We start from the raw sequence: 14,736 nt of genomic DNA on the forward strand, positions 1-14,736 counted from the left end.
TAAAAAATATTAAGAACTGTCTCAGTGGCTGAAAAAGACACTTACTTATCTGTAAGGAGTTGTTCAGATAAACCTCAACTCTGTTTTTTTTGCCTTACTTATAATTGGTGCATTCATTCATATGCAGTAAAAATTAGCGTGAGCTCTCAACAAACAGTGTTACAGTTAATAATAGCACCTGTATCTGTACTTTATCAACATACATTGACATAGATTACGATGGATAGACAATATTTCTGTAAACCATTAAAAACTATGCCAAATTCTAAAAGTCAGTCAAGAGATGTCCCCTTAAGAAACAGTGAAGAAGAAACTATTTTTTTTTCAAGAAACTATTTTTTACAGTACCACAAAGGATGACACATACAACCCTAATAGCAATTTCTTCTCTGTCATAAATACATTTTAGCTAGCTAATTTTCCAGCTAATTAACCAAATAAAAAGAAATTTCCCATAATTATTACCGTATTATCTCAGCGGATGAAATTCCAAATCCATGGCAAAGTTTACCAGTGGTTTTCTGGGTAGCAGTGAAGCTAGGGCAAGCGGAGAGTCCTCCTGATTGGCCGCTCTGGCAAAGATGGAAAAGCTTGATGTTGATTGGTTGGGAAAGATGGAGAATTTTGGAAAAGTGCCATACCGATTGGCTTTCAATTTTTGGAGAAAGATGGAAATGACGAGCTTTGATTTGATATCAGTAGACAGTCCCTCGGTCCCCAACCTTTGTCATAGCACTAACAACTTAATTTAAAGTGCATTATTTCAAGTCTTCTGTTTGTAAAGGCAGGATTACTTATTAATTTGATCACTTTCTCAATGAAAAACTCAATACGACATAAGCAAATATCACAGGGAAAAATTTCAACAATAGATAATCTAAATAGTTCATTAGTTTTATACAATTCTTTTAGGTTTTTTGTAATAGTCCCACCTACATTCTTTTTTATTTGATTATACCTAGTGTCCTTCTTATGCTGTGTTGTGTTTGGCATCCTTTAAGAAACCGGCTTGGTCCTTTTTCATTAGTTTTGTCGCTTCACTTTTCGGGTTTTTTTGAAGTGGTTGAGCGGTTGCCTCGATCTGCATGACTAGTACCCTCGTTCTCATCTCTTTTGCCGTATCTGGCATGTTATTATTGTGCTGGGATCCTTCGGCTCATTGGATTCTGATTCTATGTTTATGGCGTCTGGAAGCTGATGCCCTTCTTCGACACCTTCTTGATTTCCATTTAGGCTTTGTACTGTTGTGGTAAAAGAACAGAGGTTTGTCATCCATTTTAATACGTTTCTGCCAGGCCTGGGCTCCTGCTCTACTGTAGTTTTCTTCTCCTTGGGAGTTTACATCTATATCAAGTTATTCTTGGTTTTTCTTCTGTGTTTTTAGGGTCTTTCGCCTTCTCTGTTGATTTACCCCTCTCATTCCTTGCTTTACCTCGTAATTGATTTGGTTTGTTGTTACCAAATTAAAGGCTACTGGATTTACTGTTCTTCTCATTGCTGTTGATTATTTGTTTGTTAAGTCAATTAATCTTATTGAAATCACAAAATAGTAAGCAGTTTGGTAGCAGTTTGCTCAATAAATTACTTCAGCAATTAATGAATGATAAATATTGTTGCTAATCTATTATCTGTTGATTACTTCAGCACTGGTCAGATGATGGTTATTGGAGTTATCAGATGGACATGAGTAAAACTGCCTGGGAATGGATATCATCGTCTTACGCACGGTAAGTGAAGATCAAGCTTTGACAGTTCACATAAAAACAGTTATTATCAGCAGGATTTGAAACTGCGTAGGGTGATCCCAATGGCTTTATAGTCCATCGCCTTAACCACTCAGCTACGACAACCAACAAGCTTGAAAAAGTTGCACTTGATGTTTATCGAACAGATTGCAGTCTTAAACATCTCTAACAACATAGGTTTATCCCAAAAATAAAAAAATGTTGTTTCATGACTTCACCACAAGATGTCAGTGGTTCACATTCTTCTGAAAGTCACCGTGAGGTTACCTACTACTAAGTTACATGCACTCATTCTTTGAAAAGTAGTTCCAAGACTAAAATTCCCAAGAACTTCTTTATGGAAGCGCGGCTATAGTAACACAGGAAAGGGGACAGAGTGAGATGTGTGGAATGATGCTGTTACATGCCTTCTGTAGGCTGCATCAGTGGGAATCTCTCCTTTCAAACTAATTTAGAGGCATCCTCTTGAAGCCTCCCATATACTGCCTTTAGTGTACTTCATAGTTAAAAAAAAAAAAGGCAAATCGAAAAAATTTCACTTGTCAAGTAATTCAGTGGCAATGGTAAATTTTTTATGCAGACTTGAGCTTTTTTAGATAACCGTTTAGCTACAGTAACATTAGACTGGTACATTTGGATACGTTGTAACAATTCACCTAATTATATAAACCTAAAAAGAAAAAGTACATACACTAAATCTGCCTGACTAACCTGGTGGAAGGTAGAAAAACACGCTGACTATGATCTCCCTAGTATTCCCTATAAGGATAGACCACACCAGACACCAAAGAAACCACACTGCGAGGTAAATGTAAAACAATATATTAATATAACTCAAAATTCACTCGGCATACAAACAACAAAACTAAAATAACCGTGAGGCTCCCGCCGTACTTCGGCACAATAAAGTAAACATTTACAAACGATCACCACAAAGCCCGAATCCCATTAGTTCAGAAAGTTCCTTTAAGTAACGAAAAATAGTCCGATGACGAGACGCCGCGGTCCCTGTAAACCCGCGCTACCTCACCACAATGTTAGTGACGGGTGATAACCTTTTGGTATTATTGCTGATACTTAATAATAATTATAGCTAATAAACTTTCAATTAAGCTGGATGAACATGAACCAAACCTTGTTTTCTCTTGACGCTTGAAGCCAAACTGTGATTCAGATGAAACAGCTGCAGGGCAACTCTGCCGGACATAAGGGGCTGAATTAAGCGTCTCAAACTTTAACGCTAGCTATCTAGCTAGTGACTGTTAGTAGCTCGTTAGTTCGCTAATGTAAACTCCAATTTTGCGGTTTTTACTACTTAGAAGCTCCAGTTTAACACACTAACTGTGACAGTCAGCGGCCTTTTGACGGCACAGTCACCTGCCAGTTGTTTTGGCTGTTTGCTTTCGTATTTATTGCTTTATTGAAGTTTCCCCACCACTATTTTTAATAGATTGGTGCATATTTTCCATCCGCACGCACCCACACTGACTCAAACCAAATTGTGTGACGTCAAAATCTCCTCGTTTACCTCTAGTAATGACACTTTGCCCTTTTACCAAGCATATCGTGTATTTATTAGGTAATGCAAGCTTGAAATCACATATTCATTCCATCATGTCAATGTTCTCAAAGTTTATTCCCACCCGGTATCACCTTCAAGCATTGGCAGAGTTTACTGTGCCTCTAATAATTAACCTAGTTGCAAAGTTTCAAGCGCCTAGCTACCATGAACAGGATAAGCTTTGAAAAAATGAATGGGTCAATATTTTAAATTGGTCAATTGAAATTTCCCCAAATTGAAATTGTGTCATTCACATACCCTTTTAGATAATAGAACTAACTACACACTTAATTTTAGTGTTGTCTGCATTGATATGCAATAATGACCCTTTTTTCAGAACAGACATTTTGACTTGGCAGGTAAACCACAGGTGGAACTGTGGATTTATTTTATTTAAGTGTCCAAATAAGCCATGCCAGTGAGCCACCACGTACAGTACCGGGGCCCTGGAACCAGCAGACATGAAGGGGAATGCAGTTATCAGTAATGTTATTCGTCCAATGCTTTGTTCTGCCATTACCTTTTAAATAATTGCAGAGTAAAATGACTTCACTCCATTGTAAATGGACCACAAAACACCTTATCTGTCAGTTTAAATGAGATGCAATTCCGTGTTTATCAGCAGGAGGATTACTTGGTGAGAAAGTCTTCAGATTGTTTGGGTGTATGGTGGGTGAGTGTTGGGGAGGGATTGTTGAAAGGTCTGACAGGGGGAAATGCTGTTGAGGGGGCAGGAGGTCTTGGTCAGACACTTGCTGTCTGTTTGGGCGTTCCTGGTCCGTTCCGGTGTCGTGCAGAACAGCTGACCTGCACAAGCAAACGGCTGTTTATCATGTTCAAACTCAAACAGCAGTCGGCATACTGTAATCTGGCAATAATTACACCCTCTAATTTGAATTTATGGGACCATTAAGGGGCTAAAAACACAGAGGTGGAAATGATCATAACCTCTCATCTTGGAGTGCAATCAAGCTTCGATCTGCACATGTTTGTGTTCAGATACATTTACGTCCTAATCCTGAAACAATCGTCCATGGCAATATGTTTCCAGATGTAAGACGCATGTCGCTTGGATGCTGAGAATCATTGAAAATCAGTGAGCTTGTGGTGAGAACACACTTTGACTGCAAAACACCTGGTTAACAAGCAACTGGCTGTAAGTCCATTTTTTCATGGGGGGGCTGATTCTGAGGCCACTGCAGGAACACTGCATTTCTGTTGACAAAGTATGATATTTTTCAGCCAGGAGCAGGATCCCTCCATTGTTTGCTGAAGCTAGTTCCTCCTTGTTACGCAATCTGTCTCTCTACACAATGTTTCAGCTCCAGTTTGTCAGCTGACCACAGAGATCCAGCTGTCGTTAAACCACTTTGGTCTTTCCACTGAGGAATTTGACAGAATGTTTCCAGTACATCAATAAGAGGGGTCAAGGGCTTGGGGAAGAGGCTAACCAACCCTTGCAACTGACATCATCTTTATCCACCCTTTCTCTCACACGTGGCCAAAAAAATCGGGAAAACTTGTTTTTGTTTGGTCTCCATCACGGCTAAGCAACGCGACACAGAGTCTATTGCTCCGGTGAGAAGGGCTCAGAGAAAGCATTTATTTTATTCTTTTTCGAGGAGATAATGCAGAGTGAGGGCAACATCTGGCACGGCTCAACCGGGGAAAACGAAGGACAGAGTTGTTTCGATTTTCTGGAAAAACCCCATTTGAAATGACATTGCAAAATGATTTGCTCCTAGCGTTTGGGGAGAGCGGACTGAAAAACATTACCTCACTTAAGGAAAGTACACCCAGATGAGCAACATGAATGCCTGGCCAGCTGAGAAACTTTCTATAACTGAGTGTACCGGCTCAAGCGCCACATTCTAAAGAACAGTGTATAGTAGCTTCCAAGTCATGCATAACCAGATGCTATAGGAACCTTCTCTTGTGTACCTCCACCTGACTGATTATGTAAATTACCAAGGTACACACTGTTTGGCCGTGGAGAGAAGACCTCTGTCTTTAATTATGCATCTTGGCTAACAGCAGGCCACAAACAGTGCAAGGCCCTCCAGCCATCCAGAAAAGGCTTAACCATGAATTATGGATGAATTGGAGATACCTCAGTGGCAACACACTCTGTTTAGGGAGATGGACCACTCAGCTTTGTCCTGTCAAAACTCTAGATCACTACTTTTTTTTCAGAATCATGACCTGCAAAGTGATGACAGCTCAAATCAAACTTACTCTGTTGAGGTTTACGGTTGGGTTTTTACAATGTCAGTTTTCACTGCATGCATATCTCACAGCTTAAGGAATTCCCCATAAAGGAAATACTGTGGTTTCCCAACGCTATAAATCGTAGATTTGTAAATTAGCCTGTATGCTATATTTTCTTATTCCCAAATGAACACGTCCTAAAGCTACATCTTCCCCTGAACGCACTAGGACTTGAATTTAACTTTCTCATGTTATTGCATTAGTGTCGTTCTGTTTCTGCTACACCACATTTGTTAGGGTTTCTCAGAATACCCAGGATGATGATGAACCCAGAGTCAGATGTACAGACACCAACAGGGAACATAGTGAACATCTCTGGACCTGTAATTTATCTTTCTACGGTCAAAGAGCTGAAAAGGTGTCATTAGCCTGCAGCAATATGAACTCTGCTGACGAACAATGTGTAGGATTCAGGGAAATGGAATATAATGTCATTACTATGGTTTCATTAGTGTATATTCACCTGAAACGTCATATTTTTCGTTAGCTTAGAATGAGCCCTTCATATCTAGGTAGCAGGTTCATGGAGTCCGCCATGTTGCACCACCATGTTTCTACAGTAACCCAAAACGGACAAACCAAAAACTGTCTCTAAAGAGTTTTCATCGTACTTAATTAGTTCTCCAACACACTGGGAAAGGGAGGAGTATCTAATTGGTTGCTGTCTGCGCACTGACCACTAGATGCCACTAAATCACACACACTGTTTCTTTAAGTCTGTGACGGTTTCTTACTTTAATATAAAGTATATATAGTAGAGACATTTCTCTTTTAAAACACTGACACGATTCAACACTTTGAGTTACACATGCATATTTTGCCATTGATAGGTATGTCAATGGCAATTGACAATGTCAAAAGTATCTGCTGTAATCAATGCCCAAATAGTGATTAATGGGTCCAAAAAGACCACACCTTTACTTCAAGCCACAGAGACCTTTTTGGTCAATATTAAATAAATAAATAACTAAGACATATTGAAATAAATTATGATATGAACAGACAGGATACAACACAACCATGACATTATTAAATAATTAAATATATTCTTCAAAATCAAATCAATATTATGAAATTATTATTATCATTATCAAAAAAATGTCTTGCTTCTTCTTCTTTTTTTATTTTAGGCTGCCACTCATGTTTTTGGAAAGATTTTGTGACAAAAAATAGCAGTATGAAAGGAAAAAAGCACACACATTGGGAAATAAAAATGACCTATAATGATGTATTATTATTATTAAAGGACGCAGGATGAAATTAAATGTTTAGTATTATTTATTTCTTTAGCTGATTTATTTAATATTGAGTGTATGAGCCCTGTGTCTTCGTGTTGATTCATTCAGCGTTCAGGCTGCTTGCTTCTCTGCCAGCAGAGAATGGTATTTAGGTCACCAGAGCTACAATCTGCTACATGGACACTGAATTCATTCAAATGAACACATATTTGCCCCTACAGTAAGTGCAGCATGTACAGTATGCTACTGTTGATGTGCCATATGTCCATGTGGGTAGAATGTACTGGAAACTGAGCTGTACCACAAGCAAATTCCACCAGTTGTGGCTGTGTGGTAATTAAACTTGGACTTGACTTCTTTCGACATAACTGGCCAATAACCGGGTTGACAGTCTGAGACCTCCTCAGGTTGATCATATGACCTGTTCCTGTCTGCTGCACTCTAGAAACAACTCGCATAAAGCAACAGTGCTCAAAAAAAAACCCTCCACTATGATCCTGTTTAACTGACTTCAGTGCAATACCAATAATACAGTTTTCTCTTGTTGTATACTTTCATCCAAAAGCTCTCTAACTGGCTGGTGGAAGATTAGAGTGTCTGTGTCTGGTCTGCCATGACAGTCGGGACCTCCTCCTGTATCTTCTCAGCCAGAGAAACACAAGCCACAAGTCTGTAAATGTTCCCAAACCCCAGAACCTTTGTTTTATACATAACAATTCTGTGTGTTTTTGTTTGTCCCATACAATAATTATGGCCTTAATTGGGTGGAAGTTTTAAAATAAAAACAAATCAAATACTGTACATAAATAGTGTAAAACACAGCACACAATGTATTTCACTTTTTATGTATGCATTGACTGTGTTATATACTCCTCTATATATTTGTACAACAAGTCTATGAAACCTTTTGGGGAGATGTATCGCAACATTATGGCTTTACAGTCTTATATTACAACCAGGACTGTTTCTATGTGTCTGCTGAGGAAAGTAGCATATCATGTGTACAGTGTGTTTTACATTCACCACATGCAGAGAGAAAACTTCAGCCGGCTGCTCGGATATTAGTGGAAAGGGCATTTGCTGGACTGGCACAAGTGGCGACGGATAGGGGTGAGAAGAGGAGAATGAGGAGAGGATGGATGGATGGACAGTAGAGGAGGAGGGAAGGGGTTAGGTATAGTGCTCCTAAATCTGTATAATCCCCCCTGACGACCGGGGCGGACAGGGGCCGGGATGAATGTGGTGGTACGGACCACCCTGGATCTGGCAACCCAACAGATAGAAAGTCAGTGACCAGACAGGCTGCGGCTGTGTTGCTGACAAGATCTGACAGTGACAGAGCAGCTGAGGAGCCAGAGTGGTTGGATTTGTGTGGACCGCTGTCTGTTTGACAAACACACACAGTCATACACACACACACACACACACACACACACACACACACACACACACACACACACATATTCACATACATACACATACAGGCAGAGGGGACATAAACTAGTTCACACAAACAGACCGACAGAGACGCAAACAGTCGCGCAGAATAGATCCAAGTATTCACATACTGAGAAAAGGATACATTAGAGCACACACACACACACACACACACACGCACTTGATTTCAAGACCTCTAAATTGCTGTCGGTTGTCACAATCTAAAAGATCTCTACTTTGTTCTCTTTGGCGGCACCTTTGGTGATAAGAGGTAACTGCAGATGTGTTTTTTGATCTCACTTGCCAGACAGGCAGAAACCAGTTCGTAGTACTGCAAATGCAATGGGCTTTCATCAGTGAGCCATAGACTCAATCACCATTGTGTTACCTCATTCGGAGATAGATACATGTATTTATGTCAACATTGTATCACTTCTCACTTTAAATAGGTGTTGTGCTCCTTGACGGCTAACATGTTAGCAAAAAATTGATAATTTATACATCTACCAGACATGGAGCAACATTAGCATCCATTTCATTGTTTTTCAAGAGCGACCTAATGATTGTGAGTATAATATTCACTCTCCTTTTTGTTCTTTTTGTTCTGAGGGTCTTCGGCTGCTACAGCTAGCTAGCTGATAACTTTGTCTAACTTGCTTTGGCAAGCCATGTAAGATATTTTGTATTTTGGTTTTGACAATGAGGGCCCAACTTTCCGAAATTGTGTTTTTGCAATTGCAAAAAAAAATTTTTGATTATAGTGCAGCTTTAACATATCTGCTCCTAGCATGCTAGCATTGTAGCGACTGAAAATGACATCAGCCAGAGCCGGATATGTCAATCGTCATACTGCGGAAAATCAGATGAAATTGGCCAGGTTCACCATAAACTCCTTCAGCTCAGACTCCAGCGAGGCCTCCAGAAAAGAGACCAGCCCAGTCCGGGAAAACCAAAACCAGGAGTGAGCGCAGCAGACTGTCAAACCCCTGCTGCAGTAAAATGAGGGGTTTTCTAAAGGGACTCTGGTGCACATCAACACTACTGCTTTTGTCCACAGGGACTGCCAAAATCAACACATTTTAAAAGTTCCTTTGTAGTAACTTCAACCTTTACCACTTGAAAAAAGAGAAAAAAGCCCTCACTTTTGATGATTAGTGTAATCTCAGGTTTGGTCCTCGCAATTATAGCAATGACAGTCAACACACACACTGTTTTGATCATCGGCTCAGACAGCCATCTCTCACTTTGTGTTTCCTCCCCTCTTTTGCTGTTCTCATGTTGTTATCCCTCCATTCTTTCATGTTTTCCTCTTGTCGCCTTTCTCTTGCGTGCAAAGCCTCCCATCAACACCGGTCGGACTTGTAAGCAACGAGCAGATTGTGTTCTCTTCTCTCTGTAATCTGCACAGCCCCGCTGAGCTGTTGCATTATTTATGTTTGTCATTATTCTTGCTTTGAGCCGCAGAAGCACATGCTTTCCCAAATATTGTAAATTTTTTCCACGTGACTTTGCTTTTGCGAGTGAGGAAACAAGAGGCATGGGGAGATAGATATTGATACACCATGGCATGCCTGCAGAGCCTTGGAGGCCGAAAAGGTCAAGTATGATGCAGAAATGGCGTGGTTAATTAATGCCATACAGCTGTTTGCATTAGATCCGACTAAAAGCATATCCCAGCTGCATTGCATTAGTCTCAAAAAGACAAAAAGCGGCTCACTTTTTCCTGTTACTTTTAATAAAGACCAAGTTTGTAATTTTTTACCCACCCGGAAAAAAAGTATGTTACAGTTTTAAAAATGTTGAGTAGCTTTACTGCCAAAAGCACTGCTTAAAAGTCTGTGATTATACACGAACTTTGACCTTGTTGAAAATTGCTGTGCATTATATCATTGGCTCTGGCCATTGTCCAAACCGTCTCGTATAATTTGTTGCTATTTCACCATAATCAGTAGCAGATGGGAATGTCTCACTGGTTGGCCTCGTCGCAGGTCTCAGTAATCTTAGGAAAACAGAGGGGAAAAAAAGATTTCTCATATACGACATACAGTTTCCTTAATTCAATGGCAACGTTTTCACCTGTTTTTCATCTCTACTTCCACTAAAGGATGACTGCCTAACACAACCATGTCACATGGTGCTGTCCACGAATCTATTCTGAAAAGTCTAAAACTGCAACATGAACAGAATCTGAATGAAACACAATGATGGCTTGAATTAAAACCAAATGCACATACATGTTCAAAACACGAGTACATTGCTACCAAATGTCTTTTAAACAGCCTAATCTGAAGGCTTCCAAATCAATATTGTCTGTCATGCAAGTGACACATGATATAAGTTTTATTGTACAGTGAATCGTGACTCAAAAGTGAAATAATTCCACCTCGGTGGTCCGAATGATTAAATTAACTTGAACATTTTTTACAGCCGGGGCTGTTTCCAGAGGCAGCTGAAAGCATGCACTTGTAATTGTCAAGGATTTAATATGTAGAAAACATTTATGGGGTCACTTCAGACTTAAATTGTACCAGCCAGGATCACATCCATCATGGAATAGGTCATCCCACACAAACACACTACCACTGGCCTGCACTGCCTTTTACCTCCAGTAAGCAGTCCTTGTTTCTCAAAGAAATACATTACACTAATTTGTTTTCTCATTGAGCGTTACATGAAAACAATTTCCTGTCTGTGCGCAAGTAGAGAGCTGGAGCTCGGAGCCGATTAGCTTAGCTTAGCTTAGCATAAAGACTAAAAACAGGGGGAATTAGCTAGCCTGGCTCAGTAAAAACAATGAATTGTGTTTTCGATGGGAGTTTTCTGCTATTCAAATTATTTTGTGGCAAACAGCAGCCGGGTACAGTGGCTTCCAAATTCTAATTTTTGCATCAATATAATTCTATATGACCTACATAAGTAATCAAGACCATCAGTGGTAATATTGGCTATTTCTATATAGTTATTTTTTTATGCTTGACATCGGTGCCACCGGGTCGGATTCTGCGCTAAATCAGATGAAACCATGCAGGTTCACTAGAAACTCCTTCAGATTAGACTCCAGCGGAGCCTCTGCAACCAGCCCACTATGGACAGATCCAGATCCGGCTTCGCTGCAGCCGTCCACCTGCAGTCAGAAACTTCGGTTGGAGGTGGAGAGCTCAGCACCAGCCTGCAGCGTCTCCTCCTCCTGCCAGGAGCTAATCTTCGCCTACACCGACACCACATGGCTGGAGGCCAAGGCCGTATTGCTGGGCCCACTGGAGGGAAGGGAGGCATGGGAGAACCAGAACCAGGACTGAGCAGACCAGACTGTCTGACCCCAGCTGCAGTCAAATTAGAGGTTTTCTAAAGAGAATCTGGTGAGCGGAAACACTACTGCTTTCGTCCACAGGGACCGCCAAAATCACAACAGAATGAAAGTTCCTTGTAGAAGCTTTAAGTAAAGTATTTGACTACGTCTTCCATCAATGTCATTGACGAATGTTTTAAAACTTAAAAGAAAATAAAACTACTATCTGCATAGTGCTTGTTACTTCAAGCCATCATTTTTAAATACACACACATTAGGGCACCTTCAACACATGTTCTTTAAAGATCTCATTTACATGGTATGAATCAAAGTGAGGCAAAGTTCACCTGGCTGAGTGTGTTTGTTCAGGGTCACATCCAGCAGCCTCTCTCGGGGCATACGAGCCCCTGGTGAGTGAATGGTAGACGACTGCTGTGGGAAACTAAACTCTGAAAAAGGAGCTTTCTTCTTTTTCTTCTGAAACACAAAGAGCCTCAGCTGGCCTTCGCCACAGCGAGGTGGACAAAGTTCAAATCCAGGAAATGCGTTGCCGTGCAATCAAAGCTTTTCTAACATCCAAAATTATACTCATTAGATTACCTTATTTACCTTGTATAACGTCTCATTTAGCTATTCTGGGCACCCACTGTAATTAAAACACAAGATATAGATTACAGTGGGTGAGGATTCTCTCGCACTTGAATGGGACATTGTTGACAACTCTGCAATTTTCTGCAGGCAGATTTTTTCTCGCAGGTCATTTCCTGCTCTGAGGCCGATGGAGTCCATCATTAGGCTCGTGGATGATGACGAGCGTTCTTCTGTTTCTCTCACAGTGCCAGTATGAGCACTTGCTGGCACGCACGGCATCTTTCTCATCAGCAGGAACAAAAGACAACACTGCTCACGATCAATACCGATAATGCAAAATGCAATTAAAGGCTCCGCAGAAACAAACAAGGTTACAAGGTCCGGTCTGTCCGGAGATATAAAGAACAATGGGATAAACGAGGGCTTGTTAGTGTATGCAGAGCTGCCAGAGTCCGTTGCTCATTACTCGGGCTCATGATGATGGGCGGAGCGGTACACTTTAATGCTCTCGACAGACACGACAACCCCATGCCAAGAATGGCATGCAGCAATGAGACAGACCCACGCAAACATTTTGGCCTGAATCCTCAAAAATGTTCATGAAAGAAATGAAATATTACTTAATATTATGCAAAACAATAGCAGTGAGCGGAGGATGCAAGGGGAGTATCTGCATTTCAGCAATGTTCAACTTGCTAGTGATAACCTTTTGTTTGACGATATTCCCTACCCGTATCATGGTGTTGATTCGTGCAGATGAAATAGAGACCGTATGAAGGCTTTACACAGGGTTGATGTAACTCCTGCAACACGTGATATTAGTCTTTGCATAACAGGGTTAATTTCAAATGTTGCGTAAAAGTTATGACATTATTACTTTTTCTTTCCAGCATTTTTGTTAAATGAGTCAGATAGAAATACTGCATGTTAAGAGCCAGAAATGTTGGGTGTTGGAGACATTGGGTGGAAAATGAAACGTTGGAACTAAAGCACATTATGAACTTTTTAAATGTCACCAAACAGTTTGGACGTTGACATGTTTCTTGGAGGACATTCAGTGCACCTTATGTAAGAACTGAATGAAGTAGTTTATGTAACTGAAATAATCTAAACTGAAGCTCCGGCTACTAGCTTAAACTCTCTTGGTCTTCATTCAGCAAAGGGTGTTGGCTAAGATGTCATCAGGTGGAATGTTGGTAACAGTTGGCTCAGTATTAAGTCCTTGTTGGACGATTCCACACCTAACAATTTATTTCCAATGTCAAGGTTTCATAGCCAATGCAGTGCCCTTTAAGTAGCAAGGCATAAAGTACCAATCACCTTTTTCTTAACTGTAACGGCAATCTTTCCCCAACCTAAATCCAGTGTTTTAGTTGACTTACTTTATATCTTAGCCATAGTTTATTTCCCATAACCACAATATTCCATGAACCTTAACCATACCACAGTTTCCATTAACAAATACTGCAGTAAGCAAAATGTTTTAAAAACATTGGCATTGACAGTAATCTTTAGTTTTTCCAGAATTGTCCAATTACATTGTCAGGTCTGGTCACATGGTTGGTGCACCTTTGAGCTAGCCTTGTTTTAGCTATACAGATCGGAAAGCACACAAACACACTCTGTTGATCAAATGAAATACATTTTTCTTGAATGAAAAACAGAACAATATTGACAACATTACTCATTTGCAATGGTTGCATAAATTGGCAGATGTATACAATTAACACATTAGAGTCTCTGGGTGGGACACAGTTCTTAGACCTAACGGATGGACCATCAAGCAAAACTGTAATATAAGCTACGTCCCCTGCTAGCTGTGGGGCCTAAACACTTTAGGCCAGAACAAGATATCTTGACGGCTCCTGTCCAAATTTCAAGAAAATATGGTATGGAAACAAATGTTTTTAGTGACCTTTTATACAACATTCCCTGGTGGATCAAATGTTCCCTTTGACCAAAGGGACTGACTTTGAGCCATGAAAAGAATGAACCTTTTCATCCTCACGAGTGGTATAGCACGACGGATGGCAAAGGCTGTCCGTCAGTTGGTCGGTCTACACTTATGAAATAAAGTAAAAGAATTAGACTATTATATTATTATTATACAACTATTAGAATCTATTAGATCGATTGCCATGAAGTTTTGAACAGATATTCATAATCCCCATCTGATAAAGCCAACAGAATTTCTCGCACTATAATCAGGTTAAAAATGTAACTTTGTCCTGTACTTTGGTTTGTGACCAAAAATGTGCAAACAAAACTAGAATAAGACTAACGATATTCCTATCAGCTTACACTATGTGGTTAGTGGCTAATAGGCACGTTAACAAGACAAACAAAGATGATGAACATGGTAAACATTACACCAACTAAACATTAGCATGATAGCATTGACATTGTAAACATCAGTAGGAAAACTCTGGTTTTGAAAGGTGAAGCCTCAAACCTGCATTCTCTCTAGTGTCCAGCAGGGGGCGACTCCTCTGGTTGTATAGAAGTCTAGTCTAAAATGACTCTACTTCTCTCTTGATTTATTCCCTCTGTAAACATTGTAAACATGAGTTTATGGTCTCAATCTCTAGTTTACAGTCTTCTTCAATA

This window comes from Cebidichthys violaceus, unplaced genomic scaffold (assembly GCF_023349555.1).
Source record: "Cebidichthys violaceus isolate CVI_PGR_0920_01 unplaced genomic scaffold, fCebVio1.0.p SCAF_15, whole genome shotgun sequence".
Taxonomy (NCBI): Eukaryota; Metazoa; Chordata; class Actinopteri; order Perciformes; family Stichaeidae; genus Cebidichthys; species Cebidichthys violaceus.